Source organism: Anser brachyrhynchus, assembly GCF_964034855.1.
Source record: "Anser brachyrhynchus genome assembly, chromosome: 1".
Taxonomy (NCBI): Eukaryota; Metazoa; Chordata; class Aves; order Anseriformes; family Anatidae; genus Anser; species Anser brachyrhynchus.
In genome coordinates this window covers 156,735,768-156,755,928 of record NC_137694.1, presented here as the reverse complement: position 1 = coordinate 156,755,928, position 20,161 = coordinate 156,735,768, and the positions used below count along the sequence as shown (strand labels likewise).

General features: G+C 40.0%; 1 protein-coding gene across 1 annotated transcript in view; it reads left to right on the top strand.

Moving 5' to 3' along the window:
- Positions 1–20,161, top strand: part of LOC308187761 (uncharacterized protein) — a gene marked incomplete at its 5' end in the record, with an annotated part of 203,558 nt that overhangs the window by 100,614 nt on the left and 82,783 nt on the right. The window lies entirely within an intron of this gene.

The window sequence follows — 20,161 nt, the reverse complement described above, 5'->3', positions numbered from 1 at the left end:
CCTGCCTGAACATCTGCAAAGTGCGATTTCCATTGTCATATAGAGTACAAGTAAGAGTGAGGGAAAACAGATATTTAGCATTTGAGGCATACAAAGCCAATTTATTTCATGTGGATTACAGTACAAGATTTTGAGAAGGATGGCATTTAGTTGTGTCTGTCTGATGCAAAATCCTCTGCTGCCTTACATTTTCTTAGCTTTATTGATGTTGATGGAAGTAGGACAACATAGACCTACTGAGGGTTTCTGGGGATTTGATTTGTAAACTTGCCAGAGCTAATAGGGAGAGATTGTACAAAGGATTGCTTTGTTGTATGTGGCCTCTGCACAAAAAAGAGAGCGTGTGGCTGGGTTTTCACTTGGGTCAGCACACATGGTTGTGCATATTGGCTTCCAGCTGCCCCAGTGCCAAGAGTGAGCATCTGTTTGGAGGGTGCTGCTGTTCTTATGGGGTTAAGGGTGCAGGCGGGGTAGTGGAAACCAGATGGCAAGAAAGACCACTCTTTGCCTTGGTCTTGTACTGCGTGGGGCGTGCTTATCTGAGCAGGTCCTGGAAACAACTGAAGGCACTCTCAAGTTGAGCTGTACTTGTAAATGACTTCAAGACTGGAAGCATGGGCTGAAGGGGACTTGCTGGTGGACAGAATGAAATGGTAGGGTCTGAACTGAACAGGAGGGCATAGAAAGTCTCTGTGTCCCTACACACCAACACTGCTGTTTGAAAGGAAGAAAGAGAGAGAGGAGACCAGATAGCATGCAAATCACACAAAGCACTTGGAGCTTTGGGTTATGAGGCCTGCGTGGGTCAGTGTCAGTCTGAGACTTAATAGTTGAGGCAGGGCTAGTGGGAAAGAAGTAGTTGTCTTATATTTAGTGCATTGGGGTAGTTTTGAGGGGGTTGCTGCCCATTAGCATGTTTTTTTTTTTTGATTTATTTTTTAGTGTGAAACTGAAGGAATATGTGGCACGCTTGGGATGCTTTGGAAGTACTTGAAAAATCGGTGTCCACATTGGATCATATTGGAGGACTGAGCAGAGGGACCTGATCCCAGGGCAATTTATTCCACTGCCCTTTTAGGAGCAATTTCTGGCTGCTGAACGATGCCTGGTTATTGTTTTGGAAGGAGCAAAGTTGACTTCTCCAAAGCAGAGTCGCAGAGCAAGGTGATAAGCTGTAGGAGTGTGAGAGTGTGGGTCCTGTACTCAAGCATTTTCCTTGTCCTTCTTTCGTTTAGTAGTATCAGTATGCCTTGTGATTCTGGATATCCTGCTGAATTTATTTATCTAATTGTCTCTCTGTTTGTTTACCTTTACTTCTGTCAGGCTTGCATATATATTTTCTGACTAATACAGAAGAGAAATTCTTGGACAGTTATTCACTGTCCTTGAATCCATTACTGACCAAGTTCCTCTCCCTATCTGTGAACAAAACAATTTTGGAGGCCTATCTGTCTTTTAAATTTTTTTTTTTATTGTGTGACCTTGGACTTAACAAAATAATCTGTTACTAAGTAATTCATCCCACCTTTCCTTTTCTCCTGTTTTTGTTCAACCCAGTGTCACCGTGATATGGTGGACACTTGAGTTTTATGTAGTTTTGTCCCTCTCTTTCCCATCATTTTTCAGGGACTGCTTTGGTAAGATGCATCCTCAGCAGAAATCATTGATGTCAGCATTGCATGTAGAATATGTGTGGGCTTTGTTTTGGGCACACATTTCCATCTTTTGATTGGGTATTCTACTGAAGGAATTCAGCATTTGTGTTGGGCCAGGACAAATATCTCCAGAGCATTTGGTCTCTTTATAGTACAAGTTGTCTTATGTGCACATCTTGAAGGTTTGGTTTGTGTCAGTATCCTGACAGTCGTTTCCCAAAGACTGAGTGCATTAGTCCTGTATCTTTGTTTTGGATGCAAAGAGCAAGTTCACCTAAGGAGTTTTCAAAAGCCTTCCAGACAGTGTTGCAGATATTTCTTCAGTCTCTTGATGAATATACAAAGCCATTAATTACTCATTCTGCAAATTACGAAGTTTGTCATGACAATCCTTGGCTCTGTCACCCCTAAATCCATGTCACAAGACTTTTTTTTTTAAGCTGTAAGGGCTCATTTTATGATTCTTAGGACCTGCCTTTCAACTCTGGAAGACAGGCAACCCCACACTGTATGGCACCCAAGTCTAAGCTTCACCTTCCAGTCACATTAACCTTGTCCTCAGGAAATACAGAGAAAGTCCTTTCAGAGTGAACCTCTCCTGTTCCCAAGATCAGTGCAATCATCCCTGCAGATCCTATCCTCTGAGGGCTGTTTAGTGTTTCAGAGAGCTGCCGTTTTCATCTTTCTATAGCGACTGTGGCAGCTTTTCTCTTGAAGAGCCGGTCCTTGAAGAATGCCGATGTTCACATCGCTGCATTAAAGCGCAGGGCACTCAGGAGCACGATTGCAGTTTTCCATGGATTCAGTTTTACGTCAGCTGACAGAGTAGTGCAAGGTCCCTTCTTTTGTCTCAAGTGATTTGAAGTCTGGAAGTGTCATCATCCACTTTCAGTACAATTTATTTTGCTATTGGTTTCATGGACTTGCCAAACATTTTTGGCAAGTGGTCTAGGGAGTTTTATTTCTGGATCAAAAGTAGGAAAGGGGTCTTTCTGGTGGCTGTCAGCTTTATCAGGAGATTGAGGGGCTTCTGTCTCTACTCCCCTACCCTCACCCCTATACCCAGAGGGTTTAAGCATTGTCTGTGTCCCTCTTTAGTTCCTTCCTTATGATGTGCCTGATTCTTCTTTATTCCTGAGTCACAAAATTCAGCTGCCTCTGCTTTTCCCTAGACCTCCTTCTGTGCAACCAAGGGCTAAGTCATGCTTGTCTCATAGGCAGTGGGTATAAAATAGTCCTTCCACCTGCCCGGGAGCAAACCTTTCAGGTGGCCTTCCCGTAAGCGTGTGTATAACTAAGAAACCAAAGAGGCCAACAGTCTCCTCTCAGCGCCTATTCAGTGAGATAGTAGCCATGTCCGAGGTCATGTAGAAGCTGCTAAGCTCGAGTTCCCCCTGCTTCACCCTGGTCAGGGTGTATCAGTGGCTTTATTTAAAATGGCTGCCATTCCTGACGTGTTACAAGCAGCCCTTTCTCATAATCCTAGTCACTTTTAATCAAAACCCATTCCAGACACCCCTTTAAGTGCTGTGCTAATATACTGAAGAGTCTTGTTCCACTTGAGTAAGCTGTCTTAGTCACTTTTTCTCCAAAAGGTTTTGAGATTTATATCCCAGTCTGAGACTTGGTGTGTGTCACCTTTGAAGGCACCTGCAGCAAAAAGGTGCACACAAACCAGGACGCAAGGGACAGTAACAGTGGAAGTTGGTTCACATTGATTGTCCAAGTGTGTGTTCAGTGCTCGTCCTCTGTGGGTGGTGGTCCTGCAACCCCCTGATGAGAGGGGAAAAATGACACGTTGCTTTCAGTATATTTGTAGAGCCAAAGGAAGAGCGTGGTGTATACCTTCACGCATTACAGATGCTATAAAGACAAATTTCCTCCACAAATGTCTGCAGGAGCTGGATCCGCTGTATTGACAGATATGTGGAGAATGCATCCTAAGCTGTGAGTACTTCCCTTTATTGTTCCGCTGGTTTAACTGGCTGTGGAAAAGCTTACAAACTGCAGTTGCTGAGCTTTTCAGTTAGCATACTCCGTGTACTTACTCAGAACGGAGACAACCTCCGTTTCAGTCTGTAGATCAGATGTGTATCTTCCTGAAATGCAGTTACGCTGTTGATACATTCTGCTTGTACAGAAAATGAATGCGGGTATGAATACAGCTTTAACAAATAATCTTTGGAAATAAAATGCCCAAAGCAGGATCCTATTGTGAGGATTTGTGTGGTGTTGTGGTGCTCCGTCTAAAGCTGTTATGACAGAATATCAAAAAATGCAAACTCGGAATAAAGAATCAGGGTTTTCTGGACTGAAAGAATGCCATGAAAATTGGATTGACTTGTTGCATAGCATCATTGCAGGCATGAAATATGTACAGTGGTTCTTAGACACTTTCTAAAAATGTGTGTTTTCAAGCCTTTCCTCAGGTCTCCTTGATACAGAAATTGCTTCTACTATTTCAGACTCTGTCTTCAACATGCCAGTTCTTTGAAGGTGGTTTTCAGTCTGAGACCTTGTTGTGTTTTAATCACTTTTCCATAGCAATACTGCAGGCTATTACGGTCATGACACTTAAGTGCTTTTCTGCCCTTTCTTGTTCTCTGGCACCCTAATACCTATCTTTCTTTATACCATGTGGGAGAAAAGATGGAATTAGGATTAGATTTTTATTGTAACCCTTACCAAGATGGAGCCCTCTGATTTATGATGGAAACCAGTAAGAAGTTGTGATGCATGTGAGGTGCATTTTTGCCATTTATACTTGTAAATCAGCAGGGAAGTGACCCAGAAGTTATGTGACTTACGAAGAGCATTGTTAATATAGACCTATCTAAACGGTGCGTGTGTTTGTGGACATAATTCAGAAATAGGGTGATGTGGCCAGAGAGAAGCAATCTGGATCGATGCATGGTGCGTATTTCTCATTTTGCAACCCCTCTTGCTTCAGGTTCAGATGACTGGAGGGAGGTGGCTGTGGCCAAGCACAGCAGTGGTCCCTCAGAGCAGTGCAGCGATTCCGACGTGGCTGGGAGAGATGCTAAAGCAAAGGAGATAGCAGTGCTCTGTGAACAGCGGGCTGTCAGTGATGGCTCTGAGATGCACGTGTTCTGGAAGCCGAAATGTTTGCCGATATTGTTGGTATTGCCCCTGCTCTTCCCACCCTCAGTTCGGGAGAGGTAGTGGACAGATCAGAGGTGGTGCATGGGGAGGGGGTTTGCAGCCCCGGCTTTTTCTTCTTTTTCTTTCCCAGTTCCTTGTGGGACATATGGTAGTATGCGATGGCAATCTGTCTTTGATTGACTAATTCTTCTTCAGTCTTTTCAGTGAATAAAAAAGTATTTTTGATTGCCACATAGCTAAAGCAGCTATTACCATCCTCTTATTCTCCTAATCACTTATAATTGTGGAATAGAGTACTTCTGGTTACAGACTCGTCATTATGCAGTTACTCCTTAAATAGTGCGACTTTCTCTCACTCATTTTATTTGGTCTCCTAAAGAAAAATGAACAACCTGTTTAGAATAATTAGTTTGCTAAAAATAAATTACTTAAGTTGGCTTTCCTTACTGTAGTTACTGTACAGTACAAGACAAGAGAGAAGTGAAAGTCGAATGCTCTCATTACCTCAAAGTCATTTTTTTTCCACAGGTGACAGTTAAGAAATGTTAATACATGCTAGGAATGCGTTTATTAATGGGACTTGCGGATACTGGGACAAAGCTGTCCCATATTCCACCACCATAAAGCATGCTAATCTCTTCAGTTGATGGATTCTTAAATGAACAGATTGAGAGAATAATTGGGTTGCTCTCTTAATCCTTAATTTGAAATATGAATGAGAAATGCTTTGATATTTATATTTGCATAAGTTAATGTTTTCTAATTGATTTATTTAATACTTTCATGTTGACATAATTGTTTAGTATGTTTGTTCACTCTGCTTTGGAAAGAAAAAAAATACAGAAACAGAGGCTTACAGTTTTGCTATTTTTCAGCATATTTTGAAATGCCTAATAAGAAGGTGAGAAGGCAAAAGATGCTTGTGTGAAGTTGTATTATTTCCGTTTTTGTTAGCTGTCACGTTTCTTGTGCGAAAGCCCGCAGCTATTGCCTGACATTCTGGCTTGGGAGGAAGACACACAGAGATGTCGCGGTTGCCTTTCTGCTTGCCCTTTCACACTTGTATTCGTGCAGTGCTTTTATGTTTATTTATGTTATTAAAAATTATGTTATGTTTATGTTATTAAATTATTATTAAATATATATAAACTAATAAATTAAAATATATATATATAAATATATATATATAAAAATATAATATATAAATATATATAAATTAATAAATTAAAATTAAATTAATATAAATTAAATTATTATGTTATTATGTTATTAAAATTGTTGAAACGTGATGTCTGTTGATTTTCTCTATGTCAACAGACAGAGTGGACGCTGCAGACTGGACAGTGAGCCACAGGTTTGATAGTGCCTTCCATGTTTTCCTTTATTTTTATTTAAACTAGGTATTGTCATGATGTCAAGATTTTAAAAAAATCTTAAGAGGTCTTGTCAGCATCTTATTCTCCATCATGGAGGAGAATTGTTTAAGATTTCTAATGTGAAGTCATCCAGGGATCACATGGGTAGGATTAGGCTTCTCTCACTGTATTCTGAAAATGTAAGGGTCAGTTCTCCTGCTTGCTGGGGAATTATTCTTAATTTTCTGTTTACACATGCAGTATGTAGCAAGGGAGAACGTTGTTTTTCCAAAATATGCTGTGCAGAGATCTACAACAAAGACATTAGGAGATTCTTCAGAAAGCTTTGTACAAAAGTTTTTCTTAAAAATTGTTTTTACTGGGAAAGTCAGGAGCTTCAAATAGGCTGTGGCTTTTGTCACGCTTCGTGTTGGTCTTCAGGCAACCCAGTGTTTAAGTTAATGCAGTCCCCAGTGTAATCGGTTCCATTGCAGCTTTCTTCCTATGCTGTGCCTGGCAGTTTTAGCTTTGTTTATTTTATTTTCTCTGTCTTTGGCAGTATTGCTGTATTCATTTCTCATTTGCTTATTTACTGTATTCTTTTTTTCTTTTTTTTTTACTAATTTACCTTAACAGCTGAGTTATTTAGCATTAATTTTCAAAATACTGTTTAATTATATAGTTCAACTGCAAAAAAAATCTTTACGATTTTCTCAAAAATGAATTCTGGCTGCCTTATTCAGCTCCACTGCTTCTTGGAGTTCATTGTCTTCACAATATAAAATACTGTGCCCTTGTGTCAGTGTTGTAGGGTTGGTTTTGTCTTGTTTTCATTTTTCCAGCTTCTATGTTTTAGTCTCAGAATAGCTCTCAAGTCCTTTGTACTTGCTGTAAAACTGTAGATTTTGTGGACCCGGAGCTATAGAAGTGGGGAAAGGAGGAGACATTATGGGAAAAGGGACTTGGTGCGTGTATTACAGGCTCCTCTTATTATTGCCTGGGTAGACTGATACCAGTTGCTGTCAAGTCTTTCCTCAGTGTATTGCAGCTTTATTAGATTCTTCCTCAGAATCTGTCCCACATCAAAATTAGTCTCCTTCCATCTTTAGTTTTAATTTAGATTTGGGTAGGAAAGATCAGTAAAACCCAGCATAATGCTGATTGTGCTTACACCATTGCCCCAATATGATTTGTAAAAGAGAGCATAGCAGTGTGCTCATCCATCAGAACGGCAGGTTTTCCTTCTGATCTTTTTGCTGCCATGGATTTATAAGTTCATAATACCATAAGCTACTCCAGTTTCTTCTCTGTCCTGTGGGACACTTAATGTTGAAGATCAGTTTTTTCCTGGAGTTGCTGCCATCTTAATGCCTCTTAGCTTTTTACGTTTGAGGAATAAGCCTGACTTTGCTCTGCTTATTAAGCTGAGATATATAAGCATACGTGAACGTCCTGGTAATTAGTCTCCCATTGCTCTGTGAGAAATCTGAGGATTTTCTTCTGTGTGGCTGGAGGTGGTTTTTTTTTTTTTCCCTTCAGCCAGCCAGACACAAAGATGTGCTACAGAGTGTTGTTTTGTTCTCCTTTTTTGTTATCCATAATTATTGGTGTCTATTAGCATCATTTCTCTGGTAATTTGTGTTCTCAGGGAGGAAAGTAAAACAACACACCGTAATCTAAAACTGGACGTTGGCATCTATACAAGCATCGCGTTATCTTGTACTGTAAATGTGTGCTTGACGTCGTGCCCTTTCATGCAGTCAGAGGGAAGAACTAAGAGACATTTAAGTCACTTTCTACCGAGCTGGTAACTGGATTATTTATTTGTCACGGGGCAGCAGTGGTGCTGGAGCGTGGGGATCGACCCGCAGCTTTCGATGTCTTCGATGCCTCCTGCCCGCGCACCGAGCTTGGTCGCGGTCGGCCTGCGCCAGCAGGTCGATTGATGTGCATGGGGGCCTGCCAGGCAAACGGGTGAACCCAGGCTCAGCTGAAACGCTTCTTAACCAAAATTGATACCGATACCTGCACTTAGCATAGCAGTAAAGCCAAAGAAAACACTATATAAAACAATAAAAAATAACACTTCCTACGACCCGCTCCACTTACCTCTGGCCTGCTGCCCCCGCCGTGCCTACCCTGAGGGCCTCTTGGTCCTGCGCACCCACCCTGACAGGGGGCTGCGGGTGTTGGTGCTGGTTACTGATCAGGATGGGGCTGTACTGGCCGTGGTTCAGGTCAGGGAGCAGTGCAGAGCTTTGTCCCAGCTCCGATGATGGTGAGGAGGCTCCAGTGCTTCCTCACGGTTGTCGGTCCTGCTGTCCCTCCAGGTCTTTGGAGGATCTTCCCCCTCTTCACTGCCAAATTTGCTGCCGTGCCAGGTAATGTCACCACTCTTTTGGTCTGAGCATAACATGAGTCCCCGAATCAAATACTGCTTAGAATGATTTCATCTAGCATACCGTTTTCTGTTCTTGTTGGTCACTCCCTTGTGTTAACTTTGGGTACCAATCATGAGAGTTATTTCCTCATGTTACTTTTGGGATGCTGCCATCAGTAATCTCCAGGCAAACATTTTCATCTTTCTACCAGTCATGCTCAAATCCTCTCTTATTTCGCTTTTCCTTACAGCCAAGAGCTATAAAGACTGCTATATGTAATTTGTCTCTGGCAAGGTCATAGTGTCAAAGGAGGTCTGTGTGGATGCATCCGCAGTTGTCTGTGTGTTTGGGGAATTCTTTCTGAAAGTCTTTGTGAGGTAGCGGAGGATGCTATATTTCTGGCAGGTTGAGGGGAGAGAGGAGGCACAGGCATCAAACAGCAGTGTTGCAAGATTGTTAGGATTTATTGCTGTGTAATCGTGGTGAAAGTCTTCCAGCTTTTCAGGCCTGTCCAGGCAGGACCAGACTATCACAAGTTCCTCTGATTAGATTTACAGACTCATTAAGTAGGCTGTGCAGACTCATGTCTGTTGTAACTAGTATAATTTAATTTCATTAGTAATATGGCTATATAGTTTTTGATTTCACGGACAACGATGGTGCAGCGTGTTTGAACCACAATAGGTATTTTTATTGTTTTATTTTCATTAGTAGTATATTTCCTCTTTTTATTTTTTGGACTTGAAGACATTATCCACTCATATTTTCGTGTTTTCCAGTGTGTCTCAGACTCTAGGCTTACCCTTTGGGCTTAATTATGAATGCCTGTCATGTCTGCAATTACGTTGAACATAAGCAACAAAATGTTACATGAGTTAAGCTGGACAACAGCCAACTTCCTATCAGAGAACAGCAAAGTCAAGGAGATAAGAGCCGAAAATTAAGCTAGAGATTTTCCTATTGAAACTGGAGGCTGTACTTCATTGTATTTTTCACTTTTAAAAAATCTGCAGCCCTTGCTTGCAAGAGTTAGGAATAAAAAATAATTGATGTCCCTTTAGTGTGATAAAACCATGTGTTATAGTTAATTGAGTATAGAAGACAGGATTTGTTTGTTACCATTGTAACATTCTGTTTAAAAACTGTACATACAGAGAAGTCTAATTTATCAGAAAACCCATTCCTTGTAACGAACTTTTGTACTGACCACTTGATTTTGACCTATCTGGCTTTTTTAAATAAGAATGATCTACTTGAGTTAGGAGAAAAAGCATTATTGGTCTTTTGTCACAGATGCTTAGTGAAATCAAGGGTGTGCTCCATGCATGTTCTTAATAGTTCCCAGTGGGATTATTCTAAGACAAATGTATTCTTTATGTAAAGAAAAGAAAAAGAAACCAACCAACCAAACAAAAACGCTTGCAGGATGATTTTGATCTGTTCAGGGATCTTTATGCCTTCCTTCTTTTGTGACACCAGAATGTGCTGGAGGTGAAGCAGGAGGCATGCTGGTATAGGTGAAGCTGAAAGTCCATTTTAGTTGAACCCTGCATTGCACCTATAATCAGGGCAGCCATCGAAGCACAGTGTTCTACAGGAAGAACAGTAATTGTCTTGGCTGAAAACTTCATTAAAAAAGCCAGGAGAATTTTAAATTAGCGTTATCAAGAGAAATTGGTAAGGATACATACAGACTGCTACTTGGTGCCTCAAGGAAAATTGCCATGAAGCTGCATATAATGTGGAGGATATTTTTTCAGTTCCCTTTCCAATAATGGTAGTTGTCTAGATAACAAGCAAAGGTGTGATGAGAAGTTGGATATAATTGTTAGAATCATTTGAACTGAATTACAGTCACTTTATGAAGGACAGCGAGAATAACAAGGTAGGTAACACCGATTTTTAAAGATTTCATTACCTTTTTTAGAGTTACAGAGAACAAAGCCATGGTCTTTTGAATGTGTGTGGATCAATATGCTGCTGGAGGGATCTGTTACCAGCCATCAAATGATACTACAGAGTAGAAGAGTTCCTTTAAGTACCACCGTAATTCACAGTTAATAAAATGGTGGTGTTATGGTGAAACTTCAATTTAAGTGACATTTAGTGGAAGTTCTGTGCAGTTGGACATAAAACAAGCTATTGTTGCCAGAAGATGGAGGATAATTTGCTAAAGCAAAAAGGTATCACACTGAAAATATGGTAAGTCAATTCTGGGTTTTGTTTTGATGGATAAAGATGAACTAACCACTGGACTGGAAGCTGATGGTTGCAAAGGGACCAGTAATCCTGACCTGATTATATTTAGTACAGGGAAACAGGGCAAGTTCAATCACAAGCTTATATCAAAAGGGCTAATTTCCCAGAACTGAGGAAAACTCTATTTGAAATCGTCTGGGAGGAAAATATGAACAGAAAACCGGGAGTTCCTTAAAAAAAATTAAAGGAGGGACCCCAAGGGACTATAGCTAGTAAATGAAGGGGAGAAGTGAGATCTCTATTCTGAAATAAATTCAGATCAAGAGAAATTAGTAGTGTGTCACAGGCTTATGAGTAAAAAGAAGTGGGAAAATAGGCAAGAATGCCAAGTAGTTTCTTTCTGTATTTTAAAGTGTGTACCAGAGAATGTACCGATGGGGTTGCAGAAATTCCTCATATTTTCAGATCTTTTAGTAGCAAAGGAGAATTGTGATAAATCACATACAGTTATGGAACAAGAGCTACTGTTACATCTGTTCCACCAGTGCTGGAACAGGAGATCGAGCAAACCTACAGAAAATTGTTGCACTTGTTTACTGGGTGTTGAAAAGGCATTTATCACTCAAAAGGTCATATCTTAGTATCATTTAGTACCCGTCCTCAAAAACTTCACTGCTTTTAAGGGAAAAAATTGCAAATGCAATGCTGCTTATTGAAGGCTTTTATGGGCCCCCCACCCTTAAGTTCCATCTATGCTATGGATTAAGAAATGGCATTACCACAAAAATAAGTCATTGCTAGTATTTTAGATGTTGAATCAACACAGTTTGGCCAGCTATGAACAAATGCAGGCTGCTGAGTTTTTTTTTTTTACTCCATCAAACTAAATCTTGGAAAGACTAAATTCACCAAGAAAGCAACTCAGAATAACTGTGCACTGTAGTTCTGCAGGTGTCTTCCAGACGTAATGCATTTTGGAAAGATTTATACCCACAGCAAAGAGGTTCTGTAAGTAGGCTTGAATCAGAGGCAGCGTGTCCTGTTCTCGTACAGGCATTTTATATCCTATTCTCGTATATATTCTGCCCTGTCCATAATCTATGTTTTGGCTGGATAACGCAGACCTCTCCTCAAAATCACAGTAGTTTAAGATGCCAAATCCCTTCACCAGAAGAAATAAAAAATGCTAAGGGTCTGCTTCTAAGATGTTGATGACAGCCCTAATGAGGGTAATAAAGTATAGGATGCCTAGTATGGTAGGGTGGTTACAAATTAAATTACAATGTGAGTTTTTTAGAAAAATAGGGGACAACTTTCTTGTGGTTTTACAAAATTTAATCAGCCATTACAAGGGAGTAACAAGGCATTACTTACCACTAATCCATCTAAGCACCTGCTTTTCATGCTACTTCAAATGATCTGTCTTTTGTTCAAATAAAATAACGTCAGATCTCTTTGCATGTAACCACCAACACTGATTTTTCTTATCCTTCCCAGCTTTCCAAATTAATGCAAAGGAAGAATGCTTATATTCTTTATGTGAAATTTGATAAAACTTGCTTGAATGAAAAAGCTGCAAGAAATCTATGTCACTAATTGTTGTTTCCAAGTGATCCAGTAAATTAACATGGTGCTTGATTCATCTCCTGCTTATTTGAACCATGCTTGTCCTCAGCAGTAGCAGTGCTTTTTAAGCCCTGTGAGGTTCTTATCATAGAATATCCTGAGTGGGAAGGGACACCTAAGGATCATCAAGTCCAACTCCTGGCTCTGCACAAGACTACTCAAAAGCAACTAGCTTATCTGCAGCATGATGATGATACAATGCTAGTACAATTCATCAGTGGTACAAATTATACCACATACATTAAGCATATTGACAAGATATATGGTAATATCAATGACTCTATGAAAAATAAGTTTTTCTGGACAAAGTTAGGAAAGAACCTTCTTCTTTCCCCTTTCTCCTTCTTCTTCTTTCCCCTTTCCCCCTTCTCTTCTATATGCTTTTTCTTTCTCTGGCTAGATTATCTAAGGATGCAAGTTTAATGAAATATTTGTTTTTGAAGAACAGCATTTTTAAAGGTTATCTGAGAAGCATGATGTGCTCATAGTGAGGAGTGAGTTTTTGTGCACTCTGTGTGCGGCATATTTACAAAAGTAACTGTGATATTTGTGAACAGAAAGGCTTAATTCTGTCTTTGCAGGTTTCATTTCCTCACGTTCTGCTTGTGATGGCAGTGGTATTAAGAATCTGCCGTGGCCTTGGTTATGGAGTCATTTAGACGTGTAGTCCTGTTGGACATGAGCGGTTCATAGCTTTTTATTGTAGTTAAGTATGAGAATACTAATGAATACTTATTTAATCCCCACCACTTGCTACGGTGTAGTTATTGCAACATCTATTTGCTAGCCTCTCTGGGTTACAGTTACACTTCACAGACTTCAGGGAGAGAGATTAAATTACCTACTTCAAGTACGTTTTACTGCTTTATCAACAAGATATACGCTTGTAAATATTTGCAAAGCTAATGAACGTTCTTCTTCACAACGCTGCGTGTGCTTTGGTTGTGGGTCAGTCTTGATCCTTCAGGGGGAGAGTGGGACAGGATATCGCATTCGTGCACTGCAGACTAGTGCCACTGGGTACTGAGTATGGGTTGTTGGGTGGAATTTCTGTTCCAGTTTGGTCTGGATGTGATGGCCACGGTTCATGTAAGTCCAGGCCTTAAAATGATCCTGCCTTCCAAACCACCCCTTCAAAGCCCTACCTGGGACCTCTAGGAGGACGGGGCAAGGCAGGTGCGACTGATGGGGTTTTGTTTGTTTCTCTGGGAGAGGGAGGCCAGTTATGCATCCAAACGCCTACCAATGCCATTTGTTCTTCTCACTTCTTAAACTTGTTTGCCTTCCTTATGGTTCCCCAAATAATATGTGTTGATTTCAGTTTTGATCTTCTATTTAAAAAAAAAAAAAAACACATTTATTTGTATATACTTTATACGTGTTTAGAATTTCACCCATCTATCATGCTCTTTCTGTTGAAGAACCTTGAGAGCGACATGTTTGTCAAAGAGAGAGCTTGGTCGTGTTGTTACTATCATCTTCCAGGTAAGTGATAAGCAATCTCTTTAGGTGATAGAAGTTACAGCATCACAGGTCATGAGGCATGGGAGGTAAAGAATATTGTTGTGGTCTTTCCATGGACAGTGGAGCTCGGTTGTTGACTGTATGTGCCAAAGGCTGTGCCAGTTCATTATAAAACCCAGACTCTGTTTCTAGCAGAGTTTGGTTAACAGTGTCTTGCCTGTCCTTCTGTGAGATTGTGTTGTGTCATTTTAGCTCTGAGTGGTTGTTGTGTTAATAGTAGCTTGCACTTATTCACAGAATCACAGAATAGCTCAAGCTGGAAGGCACCTCTGGAGGCCACCTGGTCCAAGCCCTGCTCCAGCAGGGCCACCAGCGCAGGCTGCCCAGGGCCATGTCCAGGCAACTTGAAGATCTCCAAGGAGGAGACCCCACAGCCTCTCAGGGCAACCTGTGCCAGTGCTCCGACACCCGCACAGCACAGAAGTGCTCCTGGTGCTCAGAGGGAGCCTCCTGGGTGCCAGTTTGTGCTCGCTGCCTGTAAAGTTGCCCCCATTTTTCTGTAAGCTCTTGCAAGTATAATGAAAATTCTAAATCTGGTCTCCAGGATGTGATCTTCCTATAGACAGAGGTCAGCTGCAGAAGGTAAAGTCACAGAAGATGATCTTTTTGGGCTGATCATCTATTCCTGTCCCTCAGTCCCAAAGCAAAATCTGTTGATTTTACTGTCAGATTAAAAGCAAGCTAGGCAGACACCTCAAAAGAGATTTCACAAATAGTGATGATGGTTTTCCTTGTATGTTGCATTATTCATTAGACTCCTCTTTTATTTTTTAAGATTCTAGTATAAGAGTATTTGACTATTTAAAAAAAAAAATCACAATTTAATTCAAAGAATTTATAAGCAAAGTAGTATATTTGCTCTGCTGCAATATACAAGATAATATTTCTGAATTTTGACTCCAAAGCATCATTCTGCAGGTCAGAAAGGTGATCAAGTTTGTCTGTTGGGTATTGGGCTTCAGCAGCTTTTTTAACCTCTGCACAGTATGAAGTGTGTGTTTGTGTGTGTGTGTATATATATATATATTCACATATTCACTCTGGCACTGTAAAGAGCAATGCTTGTTAAATTCATTGCTATTCTGGCTTTTCAGGTCTTCCCTTTTCTTTAAGAGACTTAATAATTTTTAATTTTTTTGTGTGTGTTTAGTGAATGTTTCACTATATGAAAACTGGAAGTTACAGTGAGGATGTAATAAAATGTTCTAAAGAAACAGGGACAGGGATAGGAAAATTATTTAGATCCTTTTAGAGCATTAGTGTGTGTCTATAGCATCTGCAAAAATATTTGATGCTCAGAGTGACTATCAAATCAGAAAACTTCTATTTAAAGTCATGCCAGTTTTATATCACTGAGCTCTATTGTTTTCTGTGCTAAACTATTTATGAAACAATTCCAGGTTTCTTCAAAGAAACAAATTAGAAAAAGTTCTCAGCAGACAGTCATAAATTTTCCTTAGTTTGGTTGTGAGGTATGAGATTCAATTTGAGCTTGCTTTATTACCCTGAACAAATAATTGGATATGTTCAGAAACACTGAAAATAGTTATAAACGATTTGTTTCAATCTGTTAACTGAAGTTAAAATAACGTTAGCATAAATTCATCCCTGAAATTAATAGGTCCAAAACACTACAACTGATGGGAATTGGGGTTGATTCTGTCAGGTGTAAACTCCTTGCTATCAGCTCATCCTCTGCATCTAACGGGTCGACTCCCTCAGCTTTTCAGCTTACATCCTTGCTCCTTTGCTAGAAAGGAGTTCAGTTCAGAAAGCAGTCCTTCCAGGTGAACCACTAGTAGTATTCCATACTTCTTTCTGTCATGTGTACAGTTTTTATAAATGCGGTTAATAACATTGTGTTATTTTATAGGTGAAGCAGGCAATTATTTCCCCTTCACACTTTGCCTAATCCCTATTGCAAGTGGTTGGCAAATTTGTTACGCTAGTTTAACGGAAATTCTGTGGAAATAAGAGAAGTTGGAAAAGTGGTTCTTTGATGCTTACCCATTTGCACAGGTGGGCATAATACAGGGAAGTAAGTGTTCTCTCCATACTGGATGAGTCTTAAAACCCTAATGATTGGATGTGATCGGGTGCTAAAAGCTACCCACTGCAATGTAAGGTGTATGCAAAGCACATGCTTCCTCCTTTCAGCAGATCTGAATATGCACAGGTGACAGTTTCAACAGTTAAATCATTATTATTTTGCACACTTGTGCTTGTTATGCACGGACCATTTATTGTAGGTATTTAAGGAGAACGCTCGTGGCCCTCCCAGAAGGTGAATTAATTAACGTGTGCACAAAGTTTTGTAACATGAAGCACGGTAAGTTACACGGAGCTAAGAGCTTGAGAAGCTGAATGAGATGCCATTTTACCCAACGTGGAATAGTTCACAAGGTCTGCAGTTTGGAAATGTCAACTACTAAGTAGCAGTTCCAGATACCTTAGAAAATACTTATAGATGGCTTCCAGTCATTATACTTTAAGATGAGATTACTACTGTGCACCTAAATGAGATGCTTATTTCAGTCTCCGAGCAGCTTAATTTTAAGACGCCAAAGGTCAGGGAGGCTCTAGTAATAATCTAATAACAATTGACTGCACGTTTCTGGGAGATTTAGCTGCATTAGAGCCTTGTTGCTGAGAGCAGGATGAATTAGTTATTACTTAACTGGCATAACTGGAAGCAGTCTCAGCCCTCTAATGTGACTAATACAATGTCATGGAGTGGCCAAAGGCACCTAATGCTTGGACAGCTGTTCTAGAAACTCGGAGCACACTCACTGTGGTTCTCTGCAGATTTCTCTGTGTCCCACCTAATAAGGATGCGATTAAGTTGGGACTGAGGTACCCGATGTCGTGGTTTTAGCTAATAGGCGTCAGGCCACGGTTCTGGAGGAGTTAGGTGTTGAATGCATTCATTCAAGTGTAAAAAATATTTCTTTTTCTACAGATGATGAATCTCACGGCAGCCTGAATCATTTCAAAGCCTGCCTCCCTCTGAACCTTATTATGATCGGATTGCATAATGATTGTAAATGTGCTTTGAGATGCACAAATTGTAGGCACTAAGTAATTGAAAAGAATTTTTCTAATATTGATAGCAAAATAATATTCTGATCATGACATGTAACAGCAATTTTCTTGGAATGCTGAATGGACATTTAAGTCTCAAGACCAGAAGCTTATTTACAGTTTAATTAAAGTAAATGCACGTTAATAGTGATATTATTAGTATTCAGTATCTTTGGGAATGTACAGGCAGTTAATCTTCATATTTCCTAGAGGAGTAAACGATAATTTGGGGATGACTAATTTGATGTAGTAATTTGAAATGTGATTTTGAAATGTATTTATATGGTTTCAAAGTTACTGCTCATTTATTTTCTGGCAATCTAGCGAAGACAGTTTAAAGAGGAAACTTCTGGTTTTCAGTGAGTATATTTGTTCCTTAAGCTGGAGATAAAAATTCATGTGTGGGGGGGAAGGAGAGGCGGCCTTGCCATTGGAACTTGCTTTTTCTCCTGTCTCCCATCCCTGCCTTCCCCAAGGTGCTGAGTGGTGTGAGATGGGAGGAACCTGTCTGAAAGGAGGCAGTTGTGCTCCCACTCTGAGTCTCTGGTGCTCACCACTTCATGTAACTCACCGGACTGGCAAGAAGCTAGGCTATGGAAAGAAGTTAAATTTCCTTCTGGTTAGTGAGTTGAATAAGCTCATGAAAAGATGTAAGAGCTAATGTAAAAGGATTGCATTAGTAAGGGAAGAGGCAAATCGTTGCTCCTTAAGCAACAGTGAGCTGCTAGATTTGCTGCTAGTCATGGAATTGCCTTCTTAGTCTTAGTCTGGGTTGGTTTAACCAAAACATTTCTGTGTGGAGACTGACACCCTCCAAAAGCAATGTCCAGTTGTTCATGCTGGTGTTGTCTGAAGTATTAAATTCTGTTTGAGGAAGCACTTGGGGAAAGCAGGAGGATCAGCTAAAGAAGAGGTCTGAGGAATCACTGCTGTCACTCTCAGGAATCATGAATTCTGTCTTTCCAGTCATTTATTTCTTCAGTGTTTGGGGATCTTAGAGATACCATCTCTATTTTATTGGGCATGAATAGGTAGAGCTGAGTTTTGTGAGCAAACTCAATTTAGGAATAACACGAGACAGTGTGTGGAGTGAAAAAGATGTATCTTTCATGGAAGGTTTTTTTTTTTTTTTTGTGGGGAGAATTTCCTGCAAATCAGTTACAGGTCTTTAAAGGAATAAGAATGTTTCAGAATGTGATAGAGCTGCATGATATACTTAACTTGGATGTATTTTGACAAAAAGATTTTGACACAGTCCCCTCTTACAGGCATGAAAGGCTTTTTTATGGATGGATTTAACGGCTGGTTAAGGACAGTAGACGAAGAACATGGTCCAAATTTTTATAGTGGCAGGAGATTGTGAACAGCATCTAACAGGAATCTCTTGGAATATGTACTGCTCAACATATTCCTGGATCTGGAAAAGTGATGAATAATGAAAAGACATAATTCTGTCTAATTAAAGCATTAAATTAAAACCGAAGAATTACAGAAGAATCTCATGATGCTCAGTGACTGGGCAATAATGCAACAAATGAAATTGTGGCAATAAATTCAAAGTAGTACATCAGGGATAAAACTATTGCTGCTTACACAGTGATGGGCTGTAAATTATCCATTAGCACTCAGAATAGAGGTCTGGAAATCATTGTGATAGGAGGCTGAAAATGCTGGTAGTGTGCTTAGTGCCAGTCAGAACAACGTTAAAAATGATTAGGAGAGGAGGAGAGAACAAAAAGTGTTTTGTAAACGTGTTATGTGCTTACATCTTGGGTAGGAAACAGCTTCGGTACAAGGAGGGATTCAGGGCTCTCCAGTTCACAAAAGAGATGATTGAGGAGAAACTGATTGAGATATATAAAAGCATAAATGGCTTGGAGAAGGTACATGGCAACAATTGTTCGCCTTTTCTCAAAACACTAGATGAGGGAATATCCAGTGAGATGAACAGGAAGCATCTGTAAAATAAATTAATGCAAATAATGTTCGTATTATGCCTAATTATTACGTGGAACTCTGCAAAGGTCAAACATCTAAATGTCCACCAAATGGATTAGGCAGGGAGGGTAAATCAAGTACTGATAAACACAATGGTGTGTACAGATTGTTCAGCTTGGGAAGTCCTTAAAATAGGGATTGCTGATAGTGGGGACAGTTAGTATGCACTTCCCCCATTTTTTATGTCATTTTCTTCACCATCTCCTATCAGCTGCTATTAATTTGACATTAAATTGACACTTGGTCTTAACCAGCACAGCTAACCTTACAGGTAGGTTAACATTAAACCACAAGAGGCATATGTGTAAAAACAACCATCTAAGTAGGCTCTTAACTGCACTTACTCAGAATGGATGGACCTAAAAGGAATTTGTGCATCTCTGGTGGGTCCTCAGTCGAGACTGATGATGGGTCTTTATGATCTGCATTGTTGGAGACATAGCAGAGATGAAGGGAGACTGAAGAGGTGAGACAGGGATAGAGATGGACACTTAAACAGTGTGTATGTAGAAAGCTTTGGTTATGGTGAGTAGGAGTCCTGATCACTAGAAACAGGTAAAAAAAAAAATGGAAGGGCAGCTTCAGAGCAGTAGATATTCTGCTTGTAGCTTTTTTCTGTGCTTGACTGTTGGTAAGGTAAATTCTGGAGGTTAATATTGGTTTCACATTTTTGAAGATAGCATCATGTCTTTCCTATTCCAACTTTCAGATTAGAAGAAAACATTTAGGGGACTCTAGACCAGTGGGAATTGAAGACTGGGGGTTAGAAATTGAAGGCTTATTGAGAAATTTGCTAGAATTTAAGAGGCAGATTTCCCTTAATATGATGGGAGACATAAAGTTTACAAGTCTGGATCTCTGACCTGTCTAGCCAAATATATTGTAAAAGAAAGTTGAGTGGAAAACAAAGCCTGGAAATTGGCATATAAAAAGCCTAGAGGTGGAAGACTATGGAAAAAAACATGGAAAGGAACACAGTACTTGTTTTTTGACCGACGTGTTAAATCAGGAGTTGAAGAGCTTTGGACTTTTTTTACATTGAGTTCTTACTTTTCAACTTGTCTTGAAAAGATGAAATTGGAAGACCACCTATGGAGAACTGTAGCTGAATGGAAAAATTTGTGTACGACACCTTATGTTGAAGATTATTTCTGTATCTTAAATGGTGAATCACTCTGTGCACAGGAGCGTGAGGAATTGATATCCTCTGCTTCTCAAG